This window comes from Bos indicus, chromosome 5 (genome assembly GCF_029378745.1).
Source record: "Bos indicus isolate NIAB-ARS_2022 breed Sahiwal x Tharparkar chromosome 5, NIAB-ARS_B.indTharparkar_mat_pri_1.0, whole genome shotgun sequence".
Taxonomy (NCBI): Eukaryota; Metazoa; Chordata; class Mammalia; order Artiodactyla; family Bovidae; genus Bos; species Bos indicus.
Window position 1 is genome coordinate 45,430,917 of NC_091764.1, and position 14,261 is coordinate 45,445,177.

General features: G+C 40.3%; 1 long non-coding RNA gene across 1 annotated transcript in view; it reads right to left on the reverse strand.

The window, feature by feature from the left end:
* Positions 1-8,531: 8,531 nt before the first annotated feature.
* Positions 8,532-14,261, reverse strand: part of LOC139182989 (uncharacterized) — a 39,450-nt gene continuing 33,720 nt past the window's right edge. Inside the window, exon 3 of the long non-coding RNA XR_011566484.1 lies at positions 8,532-8,703. This is a non-coding gene — a long non-coding RNA (uncharacterized lncRNA). The remainder of the gene's footprint in view (positions 8,704-14,261) is intronic.

Below are 14,261 nucleotides of genomic sequence, written 5' to 3' on the forward strand. Positions count from 1 at the left end.
ACAGGGTTTGGCTAAGAGTGCTGACCCTGGAGTTGGACTTTCTAGATTCAAACCCCAGCTCCACACCTACCTCTTCCCATTTCTGCGTCTGTGAGGTAAGGCAATTTACTTACTGTTTCTGTTCCTCAGTTTCCTCATCAATAAAATTGGGGATGATGATAGTAATATCCATCGCATAGGGGTGTTCTAGAGGTGTTGTAGGCATTAAAGGAGAATGCTGTTTGTAAAGTTCCTAGATTAGTGTCTGGCACTAAGTAAACACAATGTCAGCCATTATCATCTGTTGCTGTAATCACACCTAAAAGTAGTTTTCAAGGAAAAGAACTACTCTTCATTTTGAACTGCATGCTGAATAACAAATCTCTTGGTTACGTAGGAAGCCAGGGAGTTTCTGAGCTGCTACTGAACTCATGGTACACTGGTTGGGATTGGTTTATGGTAGAAAGAACACTGAATAAATAAAAGCCAGTGGAAACTCTTGAGAGCTGGGGGAGGAGTTTGGATTTGGTGTCTAACTGCTAGGGCCCAACTGCTCTCTCTGAGCTGGGAAGTGATACGATGAAAGCGAGAGAGGGAGAAACGGGTAGGAGATCCAGTGAGGACAGGAAGGAGCTATTGCAATAATTAGGTGTTAGGTGATGCAGGCCAGGGCCAGAGCTGTGGCTGTGAGACAGAAATGCAGTGGGAAATCCAAGAGACTTCAAAGGGAAGGTTTTCATTTCTCACCACTGCGGCTGCCTCTGCCTTGGCCCAGGCCACCATCATCTCTTGCTTGGATTATTGCATCTCCTCTAACGTCTCTCTGCTTCTGGCCTCACCTCCTGCAGACTTCTCTCAAGACAGTCACGCCTTTGCACATACTGTCCAACAGCTCCATTCTTGGTCAGAGGACAAGCTGAACTCCTCACCAGAATCTACAAGGGCTGCACCCAATGGGCTCCCGTTACCTCTGACTCCACCCTCTACTTGGTGCCTACTTGTCCCTCCACTCCATGAAGCTACCTTCCCTGTTGGTCCTCAAACACATGGGGCCTGGTCCTGCCCCAGGGAACTTGCCTGTGTCTGTTCTTCCCCTAAACAGCCGCAGAGCTAATTCCCTCAGCTCCTTTCAGTCTCTGCTCAAATGTCATCTTATTAATGACATCTTCCTTGACCACCCTTCTGAAAATAGCAACATTTCTCCATTCACTTTGACACTTTCTGTCCACCTTACTCTGCTTGGCTTTTCCTTCCCTATCACCACCTAACACGAGTTCTTTATTTGTTGTCTAATTTCTCCACTAGGATGCTAGCTCTATAAGGACAGATATCTTTGACTGGCTTGCTCACTGATGCATCTGCAGAACCTAGAACAGTGCCTGGCATATAGGAGGTGCTTAGTAAATATGGGTTGAATCGAATGTGCATCTAAGAAGTCATCAGATTTGCATTGTCAGCACGGTGGCAGGTGCTCCCTTAGGAACGGCCTCATTTACTCCTTGCAAGGACCCTGTCAGAAAGTACTGTCTTCGTTGTTTTACAAAGGACAATATCATACCAAGGCATGGAGACAGAGCACAGAGCTGGTGAGTGACACAGGAGATGTGTCCATTCCTCTGAGCTTGGTGCTGTGCATGGTAAAGGTGGGATGGGGAGGGAGGGGTCAGCCAGGCACCAAGGCTTCCAGCCTCTGAGCTGTGGAGGAGCAACAGAACTGCCAACAGAAATGGGAATGCGGGGAAAGAAGACAAGCATTCCAGAAAAAGAAGAGTGGAGTACTGAAACGTTGGATCAAGTAAAGTCAGGGAGAAATCCTTACTCTTGAGTAGGAAGACTAAATAATATATTGTTTGAGACCTTTCTGAGAGTCAAAGTGGGCACTATTAATAAGCTGAAATGATAGACATAAATGGGACTGTCCCAGCAAAGGGGTCAAGTGATCACCCTGGATTAAAGGAACTGGAGAGTTGATGTGAGATCCTGTCTAGAGATTTGGGTGTTTCTCTTCAAGAGAGACACAGGAGAAGCCATGAGGATGGGTATCTCATCAGCAGGTTGAGGGAAGAGGGGAATGTCAAGACCAGCTTCTGGACCCTTCCACAGACAAAAGTAAGAGGAGAAGGAGGAGTCTGTGAAAAACCCAGCAGAACCAGAAGGGAGATGAGGCACAGAGGTCAGAAGGGTGGTGGACAGGAAGGAGGGGCAGTGGGTGGAGGCCACATTTTGCAGGGCAACTTAAAAGTAGGTCAGCTAGACCTTGGCAACAAAACAAGAGAATCACTTGCATTTTGATTTTGATTTTGTAATTGTCATCTGTCTCTACAGAGTGCTAAAAGGCATTTAATTAAAGTAGATTAAAATTAATTTTGATTTGAGAGCTTTTTATTTTTTTTTCTGCTGCTGCCCTCATTATATTTTGAGACGCTTTGGGGTGCTTTCAAAGACTGGATGAGGGTCTGGTGCCCCAGCCTGAAGTTTTATGCCTCTGCATGACCTGAGTCACTAAAAGATCCTATATTTAGAGTGTCATTGACACAGATAAAATCTGGGTCCCAGGTGGAAGATACAAAAGCAAAAGGGGATACTTTCATGATTTCTTTGGGGTCAGGAAGATTGAAAATTGAGTTTCTGAAATCTGGTATTTCTTCATAAACTAGAAATTTACCTTCAATTTACCTTGATAGCTTAATTATCAGTTCAAGTAGATGTGTTCCTAACCTAGCCCCTTAACTTCAATGAAGAAAGGGCATGACTGTGTCTTTGTGTATGTGTGCGGGGGAGGGGCAGCCAGTCAACAAACAAAACCTTAGTTCAAAACATTGAAATGATAGCAATGACAAAAATGCTGGTGAAGTATACCTAACAATAACGTTGTTTATCAACTGGTTGTTTGTAATGTAATGTAATGGTTAAGAAGTGAGAGCTAGGTCACTAACTACAACAATTTTGTCTACCCAATCATAGTCCACCTGACTCAAGCCACAAGGGGTCTTCTCCAGGTAGAAAGTATATGTGAATAGCACATGGTTTATTTTTAATATTTTTAGTTATAATTTTTATTTAATTTTTTTGTTCTTAGGTATAATTTCATTTATTAAAATTAATTTTTATTGGAGTATAGTCGCTTTACTGACAAATGGTTTAGAGTTCTCAGTTTATCTGACAGTAAAGGCACATGACCAGGACCCTGGAAACAGAATCTATTCTGTGCATTCTCTGAAAGGAAGTCTTAATAACTATGTCTGGTAGCAGCATCAGGCAGAGGATACAGAGCAAGCTTTCCCCATAGTTTCTTTTTATCACAGCAAAAGTGTGACTGGGCTGAAATCACAGTGGCATGTAACTCCTGGAAACCAAAAGGAATAAAATCTCACAGGAATTCAAAGGGAATAAAATCATTAACATTGAGCCAAAGCCTGCTGGCATGCATCACAGAAATCAAATAGATATAGAGGGCTCCTCTGAGAGGAGAAAATGCATGACTTCAGGCTACTTCTGCACAAGATGCTAACATCAATACCTCGAACTGGTTTCACAGAAGCAGTCTATCTGAGACTGGCTGTCAGGCCACATCTGATGAATGTTTGCAGCCAAGGCTGACCTTGAGCAGAATGAAGGAGTAGGGCTTGGTTTTAGCACACCCACCCAACCTTGGCCCTTCTCAACCCTACCTTAAAGAATAAGTCCCCTTAAAGAGCTTCATGGAAGGCTTTATATTTAAAATGATAACCTCTCAGAGGCAGATGGTATAGCATTTCCGCGTTCAATACTTCCTTTTCCCTTTCATCACCTTCCTCTCTCTTCCTCTCCTGTTGTTCCCATCTGTTTTATTTTCATGGTTTTTCGTTTTTGTTCTCTTTTTACCATTCTTTTCTTTTCCTGAGATAAGAAACTGGAAGAGAGAAAGAGAAGGAGGGAAGGAGAGAAGACAGGCAAGGTTGTAAACATGTAGTGTATGTTGATCTCAGGGGTTTCTTGTATTGCTGGAGTTTGTTTTTTTCTCATAGTGTTTGTTGTTGGCAGGATTAAATGTGAAGTACTTAGCCCAGTGCCTGTAGTGCAGTTAAGGTCTTAATAAACACTAGTTGTTACTTAACAGTTTGCCCTTGGAATAATATCTTTATATCTAGGGCATTCCATTTGAGTGGGGATTTCTTCAGCTCTCTTAAAAAGTTCCATTTTCTGAAACTCTTTCAGGGTAATTGATGTATGTGTGTTCATGCATGCATGTGCACACACACACACACACACACAGACATACACACACATTTCCCCTCTTTTAAAGAAGGATCACAATGCAGAGGAAAGCCTTCACCTTGGTCTAGTAAAAAGACTTTTGAAAGTTTTTGATTGCCATGACTCAACTCCACATACATACATCCACATAAAAGAAAAAACAAATTTTCAATAAGCAATACTTGTCTTCACTATTTGCACTACTGTGTTCTGCTCTGGTCCGTTCTCTCTCATCATAAAAATATGGATTATTACAAACTAAATTAATTTCATAATGGGTCTATAGTGGGTATCACCTGGAGTTAGGGAAATCAAGGTCTAATAGATATATAGTACTTTGCTGCATCCCACCGGCTTTGTCCTCACTCTGAGCCCACCACCCTTACCCTGATGCCTCAGACTCATCAGTTTCAATTCTTCAATTTACTCCTTTTTGTCTTCCAAGTTAAGAAACACCAAATCAGAAATGCCTTTTCTTTCTTTCACTAGTCTCCCCTTCCTATATGTCCCTTTCTTTTCTTTCCCTCTCATACCACTTCTACTCCCTAGCAAAAAATGATCATTTTTAGCTGCTGTTTTCTGAATAATAATGATAAAAATAACAACAATGAAAATGCTAGGAGCAGTCATAATACAATGACAGCTAACAGTTCATGGCTGCTTTGTGTTAGACATTCATCTAAGCGTATTACAAGTTTTAACTGATTTAATACTCATAACCACTCTCTCTGAAGCTGACTATCCTATAATTACTCTGAAGGAAGCATTACATGCTCTTTTCTTTCAACATCTAGTCAAAACAAGGAGAGTCTAGGCTAAATACTTAATCAAATAGAAATGCTGATAATATTATGGAACAAACCATTTGTTTTCATAAACCCTGATCTGGAAACAGTAGCTAAGGATCATGACCACTAACTGAGAATCAGGAAGCCTGAGGCTTAGTGTGTTGCTATGCTTAGGCTGAAATTCTTCCTGATATATTGCAAACTTTTGAAGGAAAGCATATTATAAAACTTTAGTCTCATGTAAACATCAACCCAGAGCAAGTTCCTGTACCATTTGTTGTTTGATGGTTGTTTTAATGCCATTTAGTAATTTTTAGTAATTATTTATTAACTCTTTAGTAATTAATTTTTAAAAATTTAACATGTAACAATTTTTCTCTGATTATAAAAGTAATAGCATGTTCACTATTATGGTTCTAGAACATGCAAATTTAAAAATAAAAATAATAAATGACTTCAAGTCCCATCACTCAGCAGCTCTTCATATTTTGGTGTACTATGTGTTAGGCTTTGAGACATGTTTTGTTTGGCCTACACATTATTTTAAAATGTTTTTCATATAAAAACCTAGACTTCTAGCATCTCTTGATGCTGAAAATATCATTTTGTCAAATGTCAAAAATATCTGACAACACTGGGGCCACATTCCTGCAGGGCAGCAGATGATGGGATCTGAGAGCAGCTGCCTTTGGGGCAAGGTGAAAGTGAAAGTGAAGTCGCTTAGTTGCATCGGACTCTTTTCGACCTCACAGACTGTAGCCTACCAGGCTCCTCTATCCGTGGGATTTTCCAGGCAAAAATATTGGAGTGGGTTGCCATTTCCTTCTCCAGGAGATCTTCCCGACCCAGGGATTGAACCCATGTCTCCTGCATTGCAGGCAGACGTTTTACCGACTGAGTCACCAGGGAAGTTGGAGAGTACATCATGAGAAATGCTGGGCTGGAAGAAGCACAAGCTGGAATCAAGATTGCCGGGAGAAATATCAATAACCTCAGATATGCAGATGACACCACCCTTATGGCAGAAAGTGAAGAGGAACTAAAAAGCCTCTTGATGAAAGTGAAAGTGGAAAGTGAAAAAGTTGGCTTAAAGCTCAACATTCAGAAAACAAAGATCATGGCATCTGGTCCCATCACTTCATGGCAAATAGATGGGGAAACAGTGGAAACAGTGTCAGACTTTATTTTTGGGGGCTCCAAAATCACTGCAGATGGTGACCGCAGCCATGAAATTAAAAGATGCTTACTCCTTGGAAGAAAAGTTATGACCAACCTAGATAGCATATTCAAAAGCAGAGACGTTACTCTGCCAACAAAGGTCCGTCTAGTCAAGGCTATGGTTTTTCCTGTGGTCATGTATGGATGTGAGAGTTGAACTGTGAAGAAAGCTGAGCGCCGAAGAATTCTTTTTTTTTTTTTATGTTTTATAACTACAGTCTAGATGCTTTATTTCACATAATTTCTTTTTTTTTAATTTTATTTTATTTTTAAACTTTACAATATTGTATTAGTTTTGCCAAATATCGAAATGAATCCGCCACAGGTATACCTTGTTCCCCATCCTGAACCCTCCTCCCTCCTCCCTCCCCATGCCATCCCTCTGGGTCGTCCCAGTGCACCAGCCCCAAGCATCCAGTATCGTGCATCGAACCTGGACTGGCGACTCGTTTCATACATGATATTATACATGTTTCAATGCTATTCTCCCAAATCTCCCCACCCTCTCCCTCTCCCACAGAGTCCATAAGACTGATCTATACATCAGTGTCTCTTTTGCCGTCTCGTACACAGGGTTATTGTTACCATATTTCTAAATTCCATATATATGCGTTAGTATACTGTATTGGTGTTTTTCTTTCTGGCTTACTTCACTCTGTATAATAGGCTCCAGTTTCATCCAACTCATTAGAACTGAATAGCCAAAGCTATCTTGAGAAAGAAGAATGGAACCGGAGGAATCAACCTACCTGACTTCAGGCTCTATTACAAAGCCACAGTTATCAAGACAGTATGGTACTGACACAAAGACAGAAATATTGATCAATGGAAATAAAATAGAAAGCCCAGAGATAAATCCACGCACATATGGACACCTTATCTTTGACAAAGGAGGCAAGAATATACAATGGATTAAAGACAATCTCTTTAACAAGTGGTGCTGGGAAAACTGGTCAACCACTTGTAAAAGAATGAAACTAGAACACTTTCTAACACCATACACAAAAATAAACTCAAAATGGATTAAAGATCTCAACGTAAGACCAGAAACTATAAAACTCCTAGAGGAGAACATAGGCAAAACACTCTCCAACATACATCACAGCAGGATCCTCTATGACCCACCTCCCAGAATATTGGAAATAAAAGCAAAAATAAACAAATGAGACCTAATTAAACTTAAAAGCTTCTGCACAACAAAGGAAACTATTAGCAAGGTGAAAAGGCAGCCTTCAGAATGGGAGAAAATAATAGCAAATGAAGCAACTGACAAACAACTAATCTCAAAAATATACAAGCAACTCCTACAGCTCAACTCCAGAAAAATAAATGACCCAATCAAAAAATGGGCCAAAGAACTAAATAGACATTTCTCCAAAGAAGACATACAGATGGCTAACAAACACATGAAAAGATGCTCAACATCACTCATTATCAGAGAAATGCAAATCAAAACCACTATGAGGTACCATTTCACACCAGTCAGAATGGCTGCGATCCATAAGTCTACAAGCAATAAATGCTGTAGAGGGTGTGGAGAAAAGGGAACTCTCTTACACTGTTGGTGGGAATGCAAACTAGTACAGCCACTATGGAGAACAGTGTGGAGATCCCTTAAAAAACTGGAAATAGAACTGCCTTATGATCCAGCAATCCCACTGCTGGGCATACACACTGAGGAAACCAGAAGGGAAAGAGACACATGTACCCCAATGTTCATCGCAGCACTGTTTATAATAGCCAGGACATGGAAAAAACCTAGATGCCCATCAGCAGATGAATGGATAAGAAAGCTGTGGTACATATACACAATGGAGTATTACTCAGCCATTAGTTGGAGAAGACTCTTAAGAGTCCCTTGGACTGCAAGGAGATCCAACCAGTCCATTCTGAAGGAGATCAGCCCTGGGATTTCTTTGGAGGGAATGATGCTGAAGCTGAAACTCCAGTACTTTGGCCACCTCATGCGAAGAGTTGACTCATTGGAAAAGACTCTGATGCTGGGAGGGATTGGGGGCAGGAGGAGAAGGGGACGACAGAGGATGAGATGGCTGGATGGAATCACCAACTCGATGGACGTGAGTTTGAGAGAACTGTGGGAGTTGGTGATGGACAGGGAGGCCTGGCGTGCTGCAATTCACGGGGTTGCAAAGAGTCGGACATGACTGAGCGACTGAACTGAACTGAACTGAACTGAACTGAGGGCCCACATATTTCGCCATCCTAGTCCCTACCACTCCTATTTTTCTTACACTCAGCTTTGTTCACTTGCTATTCTCAAGCCCTGGGAGGGCATTTGCATTTTCTCTCTTCTCACTTAAAAATTATGCTTACCCAATATTTCAGGTCCAAAGCTGTACTTTTTGTGGGTGGTGGCCATGGTAACAAAGTGATGGGTAGGAGGGAATGGCCTCTCTTTGCTGGAGAAGGTCAGAGAGCAGAGGTCTTCAACTTCTGACTTCTGCTTTGTCTCCTGGTGTATCTGAAATGTAAACAAGTTCTGCATCTAGAGGACTCATTTCCTTAAACACTTCCCAAATCTATTATGCATATTATTTATATAACTTTGGCCATACGCCTATGAACTAATAAGAGTGACTTTTTTTATGCTAAGAAACTACTTTCTCCTCCTGTGCTTTCACACACTGTTCAACAATAAAGAGAGCCCGGCAAGACCCAGGTCACTTCTTAAACTCTTGGTTTCTCTTTAGACCTAGGTCTTGGCATTTGACCCAGCCACAATGATATTATAAACATTTTTCCATGTCATTAAAATTATTTATGAAAATTAATTTTAGTGGCTGAACAATGTTCACATATACAGATATATCCCATTTTCTTGCCCTTCCTTTATTTTTATTTTTTATATTTTTGGCTGTGATAGGTCTTCGTTGCTGCATAAGGGCTTTCTCTAGTTGCAGCTAGAGGGGGGCTAAGGGGACCACTCTTTTTTTGTGGTGTGTAGGCTGCTCCTTGCAGTGGCTTCTCTTGTTGCCAAGCACAGCCTCTAGGCACCTAGGCTCAGTAGTTGCAGCTTTTGTGCTCTAGAGTGCAGCCTCAGTAATTGTGATTCATGGGCTTAGTTTCTCCATTGTTGTTCAGTCGCTCAGTTGTGTCTGACTCTTTGCGACTCCATGGACTGCAGCATGCCTGGCTTCCCTGTCATTCACTATCTCTCAGATTTTGCTCAAACTCATGTCCATTGAATCAGTGATACCATCCAACCATTTCATACTCTGTTGTTCCCTTCTCCTCCTGCCTTCAATCTGTCCCAGCATCAAGGTCTTTTCCAATGAGTTGGCTCTTCGCATCAGGTGGCCAAAGTATTGGAGCATCAACTTCAGCTTCAGCATTAGTCCTTCCAATGAATATTCAGGATTGATTTCTTTTAGGATTGACTGGTTTGATCTCCTTGCAGTCCAAGGGACTCTCAAGAGTCTTCTCCAACACCACAGTTCAAAAGCATCAGTTCTTTGGCACTCAGTCTTCTTATGGTCCAACTCACATCTGTACATGACTACTGGAAAAACCATAGCTTTGACTAGACAGACCTTTGTTGGCAAAGTAATGTCTATGCTTTTTAATACGCTGTCTAGGTTTGTCACAGTTTTTCTTCCAGGGAGCAAGTGTCTTTTAATTTCATGGTTGCAGTCACTATCTATAGTGATTTTGGAGCCCAAGAAAATAAAGTCTGTCACTGTTTCCATTGTTTCCCTGATGAATTTGCAATGAAGTGATGGGACTGGATGCCGTGATCTTAGTTTTCTGAATTTTGACTCTTAAGCCAGCTTTTCCACTTTCCTCTTTCACCTACATCAAGAGGCTCTTTAGCTCTTCTTCGCTTTCTGCCATAAGGGTAGTTGCTCCAAGGCATATGGAATCTTCCTAAACCAGGGATTGAAACTGTGTCTCCTGCACTGGCAGGTGGGTTTTCCACTGTACCACAGGGAAGTCCCTGCCCTTCCTAATGGGTGAAGTTTCAGTATCAGGCAGGTCCAGTGAGAAGACATGTTCATTAGGAAGAAGAGAGGAGACAAGAGGTGGTAGGGATAGGACACCAACAAATAATGAGATTCCAGAACTGGTTAAGACACAGAAATTTCAAATGAGCAGAGTCCAAAAACTAGAGTTCCAAAATCCACAGGGTAGATGACAAATGGGGCCAAGACACCCGGTCATAAACCTGCAAGGAGGTCAGGGAGCAGATGACCAAGGAGTGAGGAAGCCAGTGGATGGGAAAGTGAACCCACAGTAACCTCTGAGCAGATTCAGTCATAATTTTCATTTTTTATTTTGTTTAGTTTTTCTTTTTTTAGTGAGATCCCCATTCCTTCTAGGTCAATTTCAGAGAGTTGATGCAGGGTGTATAATAATTTATCCATTCCTCTAAAGTTGAACTTTTAGGTGTTTCCAATTTTCCACTTCTATAAATAATGTGATGAAATCTCAGTGCATAAGACTGCATGTTTTGGGTTATCACTTTAGGATAGATTTGTGAAAATGAAAGTACTCATTCTGGGATATAACAATAAAATGTTTCCATAAAGACTGTTTGCATTTATTCTCCCATGAACAGTGTTTTAATGTTCTTCTTTGGCCCCTTTAAATAAACTTGGCCCACCCAAATAAATCTTTGAATGAAAAGTGGCCACTGCTATCTGTACTCCATATCTGGAATTTCTCTAAGCCACTGGCTTTCAGATTTTTTTGACCATGACTCACAGTGAGAAGTAAAATTTACAAAGTGACTTAACATATATATGCATATAACTGAAACAAAAGTTTCACAGAACAGTCACTTGCCCTTCTTCTATGTGATGTACTTTAGTAAATCCATTCTCTTCTAGTTTAATTTTTAAAATAAGCTCATCATGACCCATTAAATTGATGTAATAACTCACCAATGGGTCATTACTCTGAATTTGAAAAACATCACTCTGGGACAACTTCTGTTTTACAACTTGACTTCTTAGGACTTCAACTTCTCTCTTTTCTCTACTCATTTAAGCCCCAGAATTCCATTCTTCAATGGTCATTTTAAATTGATAACTTGTTTTGGATCTGCTCATTTGGATTTGACCGCCACAAAGGCATGACTTTTAGACTACACCCTTTATCTTGGGCATTCAGTCCCAGTTGTGCCTCATCTAGCTCCCTCAGGACCTATCCTGGGCTGGCATGATCTCGTGATGGTTCTCTCTTGAAAGGAATGGGAAATTTGATAGGAAATGAGAGTTCTTGTCACACTGTGCAACAGAACTGAGCACCATCACTGATAGAGATCTTGTCTAGACCCCTCTTAGCTCAGATATCCTCATATTGACTCTCTCACTTCCTTCAGTCTGTGCAAATGTCATCTCCTTAGAGAGACATCTCCTGTGGCATCTCAAATAGAATTCTGGTCATTCTCTGTTCCCCCCACCTTGCTTTAACTTTTCTTTTTAGTTTTCACTGAAGGTCTGACTATATCTTGTTTGGAAACATAGAATATAAATGCAGAAAGAGATTTACAGGCCAGATCTGATTCAACCCCCCAGTTTTACAGGGAGAAGAGGCAAGCTCAGAGAGGTAAGTAAATATTCCATGGCAACCTAGCTTATTTATTCAAAGCTGAACTAGAAACCAGATTCTTGTTAGTTCCTTACTGGTTTATGGTACTGTTCTAATCCATGCTGTGGTCTTTATGATGACGTTTGGGGGGTGTAATTTTTGTTTCATAATAAACTCTTGAGTGCATTGCGTTAGACTGCATTAAACTCAGTAATAAATAGGTAGTGTGAAAATGTTCTGATGTTTCTCACTGGAAGCATTACTTAGTCCAGTGGTCTTTATTCTCCTCAAATTTTAAGCATCCACTTCCTTACTCCTTGGTCATCTACTGCCCTGACCTCTTTTCATGTTTCATTTTACAAAGAAGGAAACTGAGGCATAGAGAGGTAAGTAACATAACTACTACCCCAGTAAATCTAACCTATGACATCAAAGGAAGCACAACCTCAATTAACCTAGACTGCAACATCAAAGGAAAAATGTTAAGTACAGAAATCCAGAGGACTAACTAGGTTGGTAGCCAGAAATTTCATATGGCCTAAGACTTGAGTTTAGGGCTCCAACAAGGCACAGACTTTAATGACAAATGAAATCAGTAGAAGATGAAGGCTTGTGTCACAGGATTTGATAAAGGAAAGAGGGATTCTCCAGGCAAGATAATGGAGTGGGTGGCCATGCCCTTCTTCAAAGTAAATTCATATTGTGCAACTATTGCCACCACCCATCTCCAGTTTGTTTCATCTTACAAAACTGAGACTCTGTACCTATTAATTAATAACTTCTCATTCCTCGCTCCCTCCAGCTCCTGGAATCACCATTTCACTTTTTGTCTCTATGATTTTAACTACTTTAAGTACCTCACATAATCAGAATTATACAGTAGTTGTCTTTTTGTGACTGGTTTATCTAGCATAATATTCTCAAGTTTCATCCATGTTGTAGCATGTCATAATTTTCTTCCTTTTTAAGGCTGAATAAAATTCCATTATAAGTGTATACCACATTTTGCTATCCATCCATCCATAGACATTTGTGTTGCTTCCGTGTTTTAGCTCTTATAAATAATGCTTCTATGAACATGGGTGTACACATATCTGAGACCCTATTTTCAATTCTTTGGAGTATATACGCAGAATGGAACTGCTAGGTCATAGGCTAATTCTATTCTTAATTTATTGAAGAACTGCTATATTGTTTTCCACAATACTGTACTGTTTTACATTCCTATCAACAGGGCACAGGAGTTCCAGTATTGGAATAGTTGGTGCTATTCCAGTAGCACCAACACTTCCTATTTTCTGTGTTTCTGATAGTAGCCATTTTAATGGCTGTGAGGTAGTGGCTGTTAACTAATTTTAATGCAAATACTGGGGGTAAGAAAGTGCCCAAGGTTATATAGCTTGTAAGTACCAGAGTTGGGATTCAAATCCATGTCCAGATATCTTTCAGTATGTTTGTCTGTCCTTCCCCTTTTCCTCAGCTGTAATACTAGTGTTAGACATTTAAGGTACTCAGTAGAGCTAAATTTGTTCTTTTAAAAAACTATCAGCTATTTGGAAGACAGACAAAAAAATTATTTTCAGTCAATATCATAGAAAGCATGTACCTAACCTATCTAAAGGTCAGTTTCAAGCATGTACCTGAACTATCTAAAGACATGTACCTGAACTAACTAAACTCTCAAAAGGTTTATGGAGTTGAAGTGCCTCATGACCATGGAGTTTAATCAGTTCAGGTTTCCCATCTTATAGACAAGAAAACAGAGGCCAGTGGATTTCTTTGTTGTCAAGTATTACTGAAATTACTATTTGCCAATAATGAGGTTAAGAGCCAAACCAATTGAGCTTAGTCACAAGACAGGTGGGACTGTGTAAATTTATATAATTCAATTAAAATCAGAGAGCTGAAAGGGACCGCCAGTCTCTTACAATAATGTACCCAATAAAAGACATCTAAGGTGTCTTTTTCTTCACAGCCTACTATGAATGCAATTCAGTCACTTCCTTTATGAGCCATCAGAGCATTTTTCACACCTCTTAATCTAATGACATTTTTACATGTAAATGTGGAACATTCTATATGTCTATTTAAAAACTAATAACTTCTCCTTAAAGGTGTTTAAGATTGTTGTCTGAAAATTAGAAGCAGCCTTAAAAGTAAATTGAAGCATTACCAGGCAACTGAAAGGACCGTAATGGGTAACCTTGAGTATATTTTCACAATTAAAAGTAATCTAAGCCCTAGGTTTCAAAAGTAAATAACTAGGGTGAAAGATGGTCATCCAAAGATGGTCATGTAGGTTTTCTACAACCTGGGAAGAAAATACAGTGCTAATTTGTTTGACTCATTTTGGGATGCTCCAGAATTCAATGTAACACCAGTTTACTAAAAGCCTCTTATATGTCAGCTACCCAGTAAGGAGCTTTGAGAATATCAGTTCAGTTCAGTCACTCAGTCATGTCCAACTCTTTGTGACCCCATGGACTGCAG